This window comes from Cydia strobilella, chromosome 22 (genome assembly GCF_947568885.1).
Source record: "Cydia strobilella chromosome 22, ilCydStro3.1, whole genome shotgun sequence".
In the NCBI taxonomy this organism is placed as follows: Eukaryota; Metazoa; Arthropoda; class Insecta; order Lepidoptera; family Tortricidae; genus Cydia; species Cydia strobilella.
Window position 1 is genome coordinate 923,215 of NC_086062.1, and position 13,677 is coordinate 936,891.

Sequence of the window (13,677 nt, forward strand, 5' to 3'; positions counted from 1 at the left end):
AAGTAAACAATCTTGACGTCTGTTTTTATTGAAAAATATTGAAAAACGATTTAAAAAAAATAGTTTATATTATTTATGAAACCTAAAGAATGTAAAAGATCGTAAGTATATGATTTATAATTGTAACATATTTGCTATGACTTATTTTACAAAAGTGATTTTTAATAAAAACACACGTCAAGATCGCTTACCTCCTTTCTAATGCTAAAAAAAAGATGATAATCGTTAATAGGAGACGCTAATCGAAACTTTAATAATGTAGAAATAGCCACGTGACTTGCCGCAGCATCTGTCATCCCGATATATTTTTTAGGGTTTCGTACCCAAAGGGTAAAAACGGGACCCTATTACTAAGACTCCGCTGTCCGTCTGTCTGTCTGTCACCAGGCTGTATCTCATGAACCGTGATAGCTAGACAGTTGAAATTTTCACAGATGAGGTATTTCTGTTGTTGTTATAGACAAATATTAAAAAGTACGGAACCCTCGGTGCGCGAGTCCGACTCGCACTTAGCCGGTTTCTTTTTCTGTTGGGCGTTTGTCCATGTAGGTTTTGTCAGCTTGGCTAGGCCCCCGGTTTCGCTCGGCAACCAAATCAGAAGAATTGGCACATGTATTGCTCACACTTTTTACGAAAGCGCCTGCCATTTGACCTTTCAACACAGAGGGGAAACTACGAATTAAATGGGTACTTGGATTAGTCCGGTTTCCTCAAAATGTTTTCATAATATAGGTATCAAAATTCCTTAAATTAAAAATATAGCTCCTAGAACCTAGCCCCCCCCCCCCAGAGAAGGGCCCGCTGCATGTAGTAGTGGCGGGCGGCGCCGGCGTGGTCACGGTTGCGTACTTAAGAGAACCCGTGGCCACGCCCCATTGGCGGCGCGCAGGCATACCGTTGGTTTTTTAGTGGGTAGTGGCGCCTTTTGCCGAGTCCCACATAACCCGCACTTTCTCCCCCGAGGGTGTGGGTATGCATAAAGCATTTTTCCAACGAAAAAAAAAAAAAAAAAAAAAAAAAAAAAAAAAAAGGTTAGGTTGGATTATGTAAAGCGAAATGAAATTTCGCCTAACTAAAAATATGGGATAAATAGTTTGGGAAATGAAAGTTTGTCAATTAATTTTCGCCGAAACATCAGTAAACCGCTAGACCGGGCCGTGCCTGGGCTGAGGCGTCCGACATGTCATTTTCTATGACGGCTGATCGGTGATACTCATACTTACTATATATTTATTGCATCCATGGTAGGTACACAGGTGTTACATAATAGTTGGTTGGTTGGTTGGTTGGTTGGTTGGTTGGTTGGTTGGTTGGTTGGTTGGTTGGTTGGTTGGTTGGTTGGTTGGTTGGTTGGTTGGTTGGTTGGTTGGTTGGTTGGTTGGTTGGTTGGTTGGTTGGTTGGTTGGTTGGTTGGTTGGTTGGTTGGTTGGTTGGTTGGTTGGTTGGTTGGTTGGTTGGTTGGTAATGGTTGGTGGTAATCACGTGGTGCATTCCACCGAAGCTCCGGAAGCTCCGGCCCGGTCTAGCGTGAGTCATCCTTTAGTGTTTGAATACAAAATATTTGCGTCGTATAGGAAGATGTTTATTCTGTATGACCCATGTTTACCAACCGCCCGAAGAACTATTTTTAATTTAAGGAATTTTGATACCTATATTATGAAAACATTTTGAGGAAACCGGACTAATCCAAGTACCCATTTAATTCGTAGTTTCCCCTCTGTGTTGAAAGGTCAAATGGCAGGCGCTTTCGTAAAAAGTGTGAGCAATACATGTGCCAATTCTTCTGATTTGGTTGCCGAGCGAAACCGGGGGCCTAGCCAAGCTGACAAAACCTACATGGACAAACGCCCAACAGAAAAAGAAACCGGCTAAGTGCGAGTCGGACTCGCGCACCGAGGGTTCCGTACTTTTTAATATTTGTCTATAACAACAACAGAAATACCTCATCTGTGAAAATTTCAACTGTCTAGCTATCACGGTTCATGAGATACAGCCTGGTGACAGACAGACAGACGGACAGCGGAGTCTTAGTAATAGGGTCCCGTTTTTACCCTTTGGGTACGAAACCCTAAAAAATATATCGGGATGACAGATGCTGCGGCAAGTCACGTGGCTATTTCTACATTATTAAAGTTTCGATTAGCGTCTCCTATTAACGATTATCATCTTTTTTTTAGCATTAGAAAGGAGGTAAGCGATCTTGACGTGTGTTTTTATTAAAAATCACTTTTGTAAAATAAGTCATAGCAAATATGTTACAATTATAAATCATATACTTACGATCTTTTACATTCTTTAGGTTTCATAAATAATATAAACTATTTTTTTTAAATCGTTTTTCAATATTTTTCAATAAAAACAGACGTCAAGATTGTTTACTTATTTTATAATGCTAAAAAAACAAACTATAGATAGATAAAAAATACACCGGTCTGGCATTTCATCCTTATTTTACATGCCCTTTCACGGTGAAAACACTGATGTGTAGTTATAATTATGTGTAATTATATATAAAATACGATTTCTAACAGTAAAAATATATGTCGACTTAGATCACCACTGTCTTCTCAATGTATTTTATTGTAGGTAATGTAATAATGTTTGTGTTATTTTATTTCTATATTTTTATATTTAGTGTACATACCTATGCAATTTATATCAACATAAATCCCATTAATACTGAAATAAATCTCAAACATTTAATTACACAACAACTGAAACAATAAAGTGTTTAAATCCACCATTAACCTTGAAATGTCAGATATAGTGGCACAATAACATTCTTGGCTTATCCAGAAATTGCACACTAACCAGTATTTATTGGAGCTCTGATCTCTCTTAGCCTTTAATGATATTGAGACCCACTTATATTATATCAGCCCTGAGACGTATATCAAGAACAAAAGCTACTGAAATCATCAGAGTACAAAATTACTCGTACCAAAGAGGATAAATTTTGTAACCACAGTAAATTCACTGCCATCTATCGACACATTTTAAAACTATAAATAAAGATTCATAAAAATACGATATAATGTATTTAAATATGGATAAATGTTTTTTTTTTATTTGCATTAATTATTTTTATGATTTTGACCCATGTTCTTTCACTGATATGCGTTAAAATTGTTAAATAACAAACGAAACGGTCAACGCCCTCTATACGAGAGTAGGCTAAAGGTAGTGGCGCCATCTGATCGAGAATCAAATTTTCATGATTTTCGAGGCACGTTTTTTCCTTAGACTGTATCTATCTATCTTTGCTCGTACTACGAGTAACGGACATGTAAAATAAAGTAAACAATTTGGAATGTTATTCCTCAGACATAAGACACATAATGTGTAGATATATATAGCGTAATGAGCATTGTTTTGATAAACTGCACGTTAACGTGTGGGTTACAAAATTCATGTGGGTTTTAGGAATTTCAAGAACAAGATTGTAAATGATTTAATTTAATATTTACGGAAAACTAATAATACGTGAGTGGGCTCAAACGACTTTTTTAATATTTTAATAAGTTATAAGAGTGGTTACTTGATTAATCAGTTTCCTAACTAAATATTATGGACAATTTGATACATACTTTAACACAACACTATTGATATTTTTAATGGAATGGTTTTTCTTTGAAAATATCATTTTCTATATCACAAGTCTCAATTAAAGTGCGCATACCTAATTAAGTCGATGTTTGAAGACAACTGAGGTAGTTGTGGGTTCAACAGCCGCTGGGGGTCCCAGTTTCTCGCAACGTATATTTAAACGTATAACAAGTGCGAGTCGGACTCGCGCACCGAGGGTTCCGTACTTTTTAGTATTTGTCGTTATAGCGGCAACAGAAATACATCATCTATTCTGTGAAAATTTCAACTGTCTAGCTATTACGTTTCATGAAATACAGCCTGGTGACAGACAGACGGACAGACGGACAGCCGAGTCTTAGTAATAGGGTCCCGTTTTTACCCTTTGGGTACCGAACCCTAAAAACAAGGAGCTCAATTCAGATTAACCATTTGTTATGGGTTTTAACTGCTTTTGATACGACCTTGACGATCGTCTTAGTGATTGGCGCACATCACCCGCGTCCTTCACTTCATTTCGCTTGCACCGATCAGCGTGAAGAAAAAATTAAGAAATAAAACTTTAGGAAATATACTCATGGACAAATTTAGAGAAACGCAAAAAAAGGTTTAATTACTGGATTACAGCACCTAAAGTAATTTCAAAATTAGTAAAACTTTTTTTTGCGTTCATCTAAATTTGTCCATGAGTGTAGGTAGATATGTTTATTATTATTTATTTGATACACTAGCAGCTCGTGGAGCTGATGCGTGTATATCGAGCACTTGCATTTTATTTTGCACTTTTCAAAGTCTATTATTGAAAGTGTTCACTGACGATGCACTAATAACAGTTTCTGGTAGAGAGTTCCACACATTTACCACACTATTCGGCAAGAAGTGTTATATGTGGTAAATAACTTTTTCACCTCAGCAGCTCGAACAAGCCTACTTTCGTCACTCCCTGGAGTGAGGAAAGTCGCACTTTCTTCACTCCTACTTTTATTACATTTTTTTTATGGTATGGTATGGTATGGTATGGTATGGTGTGGTATGGTATGGTATGGTATGGTGTGGTATCGTATCGCATCGTATCGTATCGTATCGTATCGTATCTTATCGCATCGTATCGCATCGCATCGTATCGTATCGTATCGTATCGTTTCGCATCGTATCGTATCGCATCGCATCGCATCGAATAGCATCGCATCGCATCGTATCGCATCGCATCGTACCGTATCGTATCGTATCGTATGGTATGGTACATAGTATAATAAGTACTTTTTTTTCTGTTTATTCTGTGTAATTCGAAATACATTTTAACCTTTAATATGTGCTCACTACTGAGGTGAAAAATTATGTGTGCAACACGAGAGCAAAGTTATTTTACATCTCGTGTTTTTGAGTCCCTCGCTACGCTCAAGATTCTACCTTAGAATCTTTCGCTTTCTCGGGACTCAAAATAAACACTCGCAAGAAAAACCAACTTTCCTCTCTTGTTGCACAAATAACTATTGTGATGTTACCGGGAAGGTGAGATGAGTAGGAGATAAGTAAGTAGGTTAATAGTAACAGGAAATGAGGAAATCCTCAAAATAAACACTATAGTCTGCCAGTGGTTTCCAGCCGCCATTTACAAAGGAATGCTGTTTACATGGACGCGGACACATCCGCAATTAAACTGCTATCTCGATCAATAATCCAATAATATTTGTTCCTTGTACCTACCCACGCTGTCACGTAAGTATACACGGTGGCTATAAAATAACTGCATTCCCGTTGCCATGCAGGGAGCACTCTTCTTGCAACACTGCAATTTTGCAAATCGTAAGCGTTATTCTAGACCTGTGGTTTAATGTGACTAATTTTAGCTGTCCCTGAAATATTAATAAGTAAGTAACTGTAGTTTAGTGCAGTTTGTCATTGGATTCATTCAATATAATTGAAGACAAACATTTGCAAAAGTAGTCAGGACGGAAGAATAATTGTAATACTGTGCCTATACAAACTGTACTTGTATGGGAACTGCACGCCGACGTTGCAGTCGGCGTACAGTCGGCGTGCGCCGCGCACGCCATACAAATCGCAGTCTTCGTTCGTTAGATGCCTATGGCCCGACTAATTATCGTATTTAATTTTGATGAGAAAATAATTATATCCATATCAAATACGGATGTGAGACGTGGAAGGTCACTAACAACATCTCGCGTCAGCTCCAAGTCTTCATCAACCGCTGTCTTCGCCGTATCCTCGGTGTATACTGGCCCGAGAGAATATCCAACGTAGATCTGTGGGAACGTTGCGGTGAGACTCCGATCGACCAGCAGATCAAACGCCGCAAGTGGAACTGGATCGGCCACACGCTCCGAAGGGACCCGGATCACATCCCGAGGCAAGCCCTAGACTGGAATCCCCAAGGAAAGCGGAAACGTGGTCGCCCTAAGCAATCCTGGCGGCGGACGATCATCGCAGAGGCGGCGACCATTGGCAAGACGTGGAGCGAAATGAAGCGCGAAGCTCAAGACCGAACGGGATGGCGGAGCACTGTGGATGCCCTCTGCCCCATCTAGGGGATATAGGACCATAAGTCAAAGTAAGTCATATCAAATAGTTACCAGAATCGGCCTCCGCTACACCTTCAGCTAACCTACGATAATAAATCTGTTTACTGATGTCTGAGAGCCCTTTCGATCCAACACTAATATTTATCTTACAGCTGTGATATGATTCGATTTGCTCGGCTTTAATGCGTATTGCTGCTAAGTAGTAAGTATAATAATAAGACATCGCTGATCTTATGGCCGTAACACACCATCGCACCGCACCAAGGTCATTGTGCGACGCGAAAGAGATCTCTTTCTCGCTCTTACTTATGGATGCGTCGCACAATGACCTTGGTGCGGTGCGATGGTGTACGGCCTTTAGTTTACAGATCAGATACAGTCTGGCAAAAAAGAGTAGAAATTAAAAAGTGGCAACACTGTAGCAGTCCCGTTCTTCTTAGATTGATTTGAAAGGGACGACACTACAGTGTTGCCACTTTTTAATTTCTACTCTTTTTTGTCAGACGCTACTGAAATGACATTCACCACACCAGCTCGTAAAGGCTCACGTTATACTTTAAAAAGTGATGAGAAAGTTGCATTTTAGTTTAGTAAGAGTGGCAAATAACTTTTAATTTGATGCAAATTTTGAGTTGTTTCCATGTTGGCTAGTGGAATTTACTTTTTAAGTGGTGATTTTGAATGATAAATATTTAATATCGTTCATTTGGATTTGATTTGTAATGTTTTATTGTTAATATTTACTTCGCATGGTGTGGTGGAAAATTTTGTGTTTCACTCGGTAGCAAAATTTGTTTAACCTCACCACACTTTTTATTTTAACCACACAAACGCGAGGAAAATATATACAAATTTATATATTTCCGCTATTTATATATTTCGGGGATCTCGGAAACGGCTCTAACGATTTCGATGAAATTTGCTATATTGGGGTTTTGGGGGCAAAAATCGATCTAGCTAGGTCTTATCTCTGAGAAAATGCGCATTTTTGTGTTTTTATATCCCGGTAAGGGTATTTACAGGGGTATATATGTGTGATGATGAGCACAGATATTTGTTCCTGAGTCATGGACGTTTCTATGTATGTATAAGTATTTGTATAAGTATTATATATATATCGTTGTTGAGTACCCACAACACAAGCCTTCTTGAGCTTACCGTGGGACTTAGTCAATTTGTGTAAGAATGTCCTATAATATTTTGTTTATTTATTTATATGTCTCCCAGATATTGATAGTAAAATGTGACATATGTTTCCCATTACAAGTGTTGAGGCGTGAACTAATAAGCTATTACACCGACCATTCGTCTTACGCTCCAAAACAATTTTTTATAATGTTTCACTTCTCGATGAATCACTGTTTCGAATTTGTATCGGTGTCGTTAGTTTCAGCAAAAACAGCGGTCAAACTTTATAAATATCAATTTTATTTGAGTATGTCTTGAAAAGTTCGAACATTTGTTCAATGCGTAAGTTCTCTGCTAGTTTGTGTTTCTACTCATTCTATCATTCCTATCGTTCCTAATAGGGGAAAATAGTTATTTTAATACAAGTTATGTTATGTGGCAGAAAGAAAATTGGAGTCGAATCGTAAAAAAATATTATAATATGGAAAAGCTGGGAAAGATTTAAGCTAGTTATTAATTTCGTTTAGTTTTAAACTATAAAAAAAGTAATAAAAAAAAGCTGGGAATGGTGAAACATCAAACAACTAAAAAGTTACCCTCCGATAGAAAATGGACCAGCCAAAATATATAAAACAGCCAATTTTTTTTCGCGATTTTGGGGTTGGTCCCATAGTAAAAGTTGCTCAGTATAATCCCAAAACCTCCCTGGCAACATGAAAGCACTTATTTTTAGCCACCGTGTATAGAATCGATTTTATATGCCAAAATAAACTACTTCCATTTTTAACCAATTCCCAAAAAGGAAGGTTACAGTTACAGTTTAACTTTTTACTTGTTTGTTGTTTCAACTTTCCCAGCTTTTCCATATTATAATTATTTTTTACGATTTCAACTCCAGTTTTCTTTCTACCACATAACATAACTTGTATCCCTATACCAATATAAAACACACAAGACCTCAACCTTCACCTCCCGAAATCCGGCCTTCACGTCACGGCCACAGCCTTCGCAAGGACCTTGTCGAAGGCCGCGCCCTTTCTAAGGCCGTCCTTGGACCTAAGGTCGTTGGAGGTCGAGGCCGGGGGTTGCGTAGGCTCGATCTGTGACGTCACAGGCGAGGTAGAACAGATACACAGACACACAGAGATATCCTTGGTGTGTTGTAAATGCGGAAGTTCTATTGATATTTCTACAGGGTTTAGTTTAGACAAAGATATATGTAACTACGTATAAAATAAGTAGTGTAAGTAAAAAAAAACCGGACAAGTGCGAGTCGGACTCGCCCACCGAGGGTTCCGTACTTTTTAGATATATAAATAGTATTAAATATATAAATAGTATTTGTTGTTATAGCGGCAACAGAAATACATCATCTGTGAAAATTTCAACTGTCTAGCTATCACGGTTGATGAGATACAGCCTGGTGACAGACGAACAGACGGACAGAGGAGTCTTAGTAATAGGGTCCCGTTTTTACCCTTTGGGTATGGAACCCTAAAAACGTACCTCGGAAAATAAAAATAAAATTATTCTCGAATAGATGGCGCCATACCTTTGGCCTATACTGGTGTAGATGGCGACACCGCTTGATAAGTTTGATATTTCACAATTTTCACACATATTAGTTAAAGAACATGGGACAAAGTCATTAGGCTTTCTAAAATAAAAAATAAAATAAAAAAATCATTTATCCATTATATCTATATTGTTTGATATTTTTATTCATTTTCATTTTTAGTTTTATTCCTGTGTCGAAAGATGGCAGTAAATTTACTGTTACTACAAAATTTACTATGACAATAACTCTCTATACACTATTCTATTTGTTATACCTAATTATGACTTTTTGAAATCGTGCATAAATTATAATTTAATAATTAACTAAATAACCTATCAAAAAGTTACTATATACTTAATTATTAAAATAGTTATACTATTTTTGGCAACTACTTGGTAATAGTATACAATAATTAGGTGTTTGCGAGTTACTATAAGTATTTTTAGTTTGATATACTTCTAAGTTAAAGTTTATTAACGTGATATAAAATTTTAAGTAGTTACACAATTTTTGTCCTTATTATGATACGTGTAAAAAGGCCATGACATTGAATGACTAACGATTTATTTTAAAATGCACTTTTGTCCTCTCATAAATTAATCATTGTCATATTTGTCATTGTCATCTTTTGACAAGCTTTTAGAACGACATGTAATTTAAAATTTATTGCGGATACTCGTACCTACCTATTCTATAAATAAATATATCACTGTCAGACAAAGGTCAAACGGACACGACCCGACAATAGTTATGTTTTACACCCACAAGGGGGCAAAGTTGTTGTTTAACCTCTCGTGCTAATATTGATACCCGAGCAAGTTCAAGATTCCAAAATTGAACCGGTTCGAAAAGTGGAATCTTTAGTGTTGCGACGGTTTCAAGGCACGAGGGTAAACAAATTTTGCCACCAAATGAAACAACATTTTTCACCACACCAACACAAAGAAAATACAAACTATAAAATATCAAACTAAATCAAAGCAAATCGATTAATTTTATTAAATATTTATCATTCAAAATCATTATTTAAAAGTCAATTCTACCAGCAAACATAAGAAAACAACTCAAAATTTGCATTTGATTACTTTGCCTCACATGTGAATAAAATGCAACTTTCTTATCAGTTTTTGAACAATCAAGAGAGCCTTTACCAGCTGGTGTGGTAATAGTACATTTCGATGCTAGTGCGGAAAGTATGTCATTACTTCACGAGTACCAAGACTCGGGACGAGTGAAGAATGACATATCCACACGTGTATCGAACGACGTTTTTTAATACAGTTGCGAAAACATAAGAAAAGCAACAAGTAAGGAATGGAATTAGAAACTTTTATATTATTAATTCTGTGACACTGACATCATTGACATTGACATTATGTTTTTCTAGCTTTTATTCGACTAGAATAGATTTTGTTATTATTATTGAACCCACTTCAATGAAAGTTTTTTTTTTCAAATTGTAGACTAGTTCCTCATAACGTGAAATAAGAATTGAAACGCCGATTTGCAACACAATTATATTAATAATAAATTAGACGCGTATACATGACATGTTATTTCTTTGAAGGATATTGCAAAAATAAAAAGCTTGACAATGGCCGCGCTTATATAGGTCGCAGGAAACCCGTAGCGCGCGATGTGTGCAGCGCAGCGCCATCTACCATGAAATTGAGTATGCTTTCTTGCTTGCCGCAACACAAATGCAATTGTAAATATTAAAACATTGTACTATTATTACCTAAATATCGTTATTTACGATTATTTGTGTATCGTATATTTATAAAACAATATCAAATGTTGCCTTTGGAAACTTAAAACATTCTTGCAGTAAGAAAATACGCCTCTTCTTTGACAGGCGTTCCGTTCCATTCAGACAACTTATTAAGAACGGTTTTTCAACATTAAAAAATAAACGTGTTATAATACTTATAATGATGAAGAGGTAAGTAATAAAATATGAAATATGCATATTTTTCGTATTCTTACATTAACATTAGGTTTTTATGTTGATTACGACGTTAAAAGGAAACTAATAATTAACACTCATCAATAAGTAGTCATGAATTAGAACAAGTTAAAATTTAAAAAAATTGGAATAGTAAAAAGCACTAGTTCGCGGAAACCAACTTTCCGCACGCTAAACAGCCACGAAAAGTAGCACTTTTTGAGCAACTGTATTAAAAAATATTTTGCCACGTTTTACGTTGTAATATTTAACAGTCACAATACGATCTTTTTCATATAAATTATGCAACATATATATACAGAGTGTACAGCGGCAGATTTCTGATTTCAAATTTTGATAAAAAAAAACTGAAAACATAAAACCAAAACAATTTATTTCTATGAAAAGAATATAGATGTCATTACAATACCGTCCACTACACCCAAATATGAATCAGTTGGTAGGTTGGTATGTACCTACCTACAAAGTATGAAAAAAGCAATTCACAGTAATCAGCGAGTCAAATGAGCGAGTCAAATGTCAAATTCCCATGTCAAAATTTAATTTGACAGGTGCTGACATGCCCGGAGAAGCGAACTGAATTTCTTATTTTTATTTTTTCAGCGACAAATTTACTATTTTCAATCAGCGCGGCGCTACTGTCTTCGCAAAGAGGGAAAATTTGTACGTAATTAATTTAGTTCCAAGTTTAGCCGCATGCAAAGATAAGTTGGTAGTTGAAAAGCAGTTTTCTTTTTTTTCTGTTTCGTCTCGTTTCGTTTGTTGCTCAGTGACAGCCGTGTTTTTTAAATGAGTGCTAAATGATGTCGATGATACTTGTTGACTAACTATAGGTGACTTCTGACTAAAAGTTTTAAAATATATTTATTGGTCAATGTAAAGTGGGCTGACAGAAGTTTTAGAAATCGTATTTAGAGGAAGCTGATAATCAAATATTTTTCTACGGTTTATAGTCAAAACTGTTACATTTTATTAACATTTATTTCTGATAGATTTTGTATAACTAGCACTTGCAATATATTTTGTATTTACTATTCATATCAAACACTACTTTATAACTGTCATAACATCGCGACAAAATATGTAGAACAAACTAAATATGATTACGAATTACGACCACAAACTTTGTTGCAAGACTTTGAAGGCATAAATAGCCACACCGATTTCTAAAACTGTTACACTCACATTGCCGGTCAAACAACCTTTTCAGTAGAAAAAGGAGCAAAATTTCGATTATCTATGGGACGATAACCCTTCGCGCTTAATTTTTTTAAATTTACCGCTTTATTCTACTGACGGAAATATATGACTTGACTACTCATTGCTAGCACTATTATAGATGAATATACTATAGTTGATAATGTCATATTTCTATCATCCTTGCTAAACTTTAAAATTGTATAAGTAACAGCGATCTGACCATCTGTATCTGTTTGTAACTTGTGTACACAACCAACCTTTGCTGCATTGCTAGAACTGGCGGTGATTTATTCCCTGATCCCTATAAGACAGGTTTACCTAGTTTAGGGCTCAGGACACTATTCCTAGGCTGTCTAACAATAGAATAGAATACTAAAAATGTAATTCTACTATGTAATAAGCTGCATTTTTGATACACAAATAAACATTTTTCATTTTCGTTTTCATTTTCATTTTTCATTTTCATTATAATAGACAACAATCACTAGTTACCAACAGCATCAAATTACAGGCAACCTAAATCTCACAACAAAACCTTAAAATTAAAAATTAAAAAAAACTTACCGCGCAAAATCACAACCACAGACACTTTTTTAACTTTTTTCAGGACCCGGATACGCGCATAGGACCTGTACGTCTACGCGACGGTACTTGTAGTATAGGTTTAAAATATCATATCAACGTTACCAACATCAGGAACGTTGGCGGCTATTAATACTTCGGTCGGGCATCGTTATAAGAAAATTCGGGTTTACACCCAGATTATGTCAGGATTAGTTATCGCCATCTTATTTGACACAGTTGGAAATAAAAACAAAAGGGAATAGAGAATTTCAAATTTGAATGTTTAATTGCTTCCAGTTTATTTTGAAACGAATGCAGTCCTGAGGGGAAACGATAATAATCTTTTTTTAGGGTTCCGTACCCAAAGGGTAAAAACGGGACCCTATTACTAAGACTCCGCTGTCCGTCTGTCCGTCTGTCTGTCACCAGACTGTATCTCATGAACCGTGATAGCTAGACAGTTAAAATTTTCACAGATGATGTATTTCTGTTACCGCTATAACAACAAATACTAAAAAGTACGGAACCCTCGGTGCGCGAGTCCGACTCGCACTTGGCCGGTTTTTTTTCTTCTACATTTGCTAATTTTTATATCCTTGGATTTTAAATGAATTCCAATTTATTTTATTCAAATTTATAACACTCAATAAACCCAGTTGTAAAATTGTTTGTCATCTTTCTTCCCCTTCATATGCAGATAATCTAAACTACACAAAAGAATCAATTACTTACGACGGGCTAGGGAAAAACATAATTATTATTATTAAATCTCACAAAATTATACATAAATTATAAACTGAAATGTCATAACTAAGAATTAGTGACCAAGTCCTCTAGCCGGCTGGGTGGCCTAGCGGCCGCGGCCTAGGTGGCTTTAGCCGCGTCTTGGCCACTTATTTGTTTACCTAGTACATGACACTTGGTTCAGCTTATAGCACGACGAATCTAAGGATCTTCATCTTTCAGCCAATATTGTTAGCACAGTATATTATATTGTATTGCCCACAGAAGTGATCTCTTTCTAAAATGTGTTTTACCCATTGGCTAGCTAAGTAACATCTACAAACACTATTTAGTATTTAGATTGCATCGTAGGAGCGCCGATCATTTCCGCTGCTACTAAAAGCGACAGT

The 13,677-nt window shown here is 36.3% G+C and overlaps 1 protein-coding gene across 1 annotated transcript in view; it reads right to left on the minus strand.

The window, feature by feature from the left end:
* Window positions 1-12,657, minus strand: part of LOC134751574 (filamin-A) — a 104,125-nt gene extending 91,468 nt beyond the window's left edge. Inside the window, exon 1 of the mRNA XM_063687039.1 lies at window positions 12,541-12,657. The gene's annotated coding sequence lies outside the window, so the exon portion shown is untranslated. The remainder of the gene's footprint in view (window positions 1-12,540) is intronic.
* Between the last annotated feature and the right edge of the window lie 1,020 nt (window positions 12,658-13,677).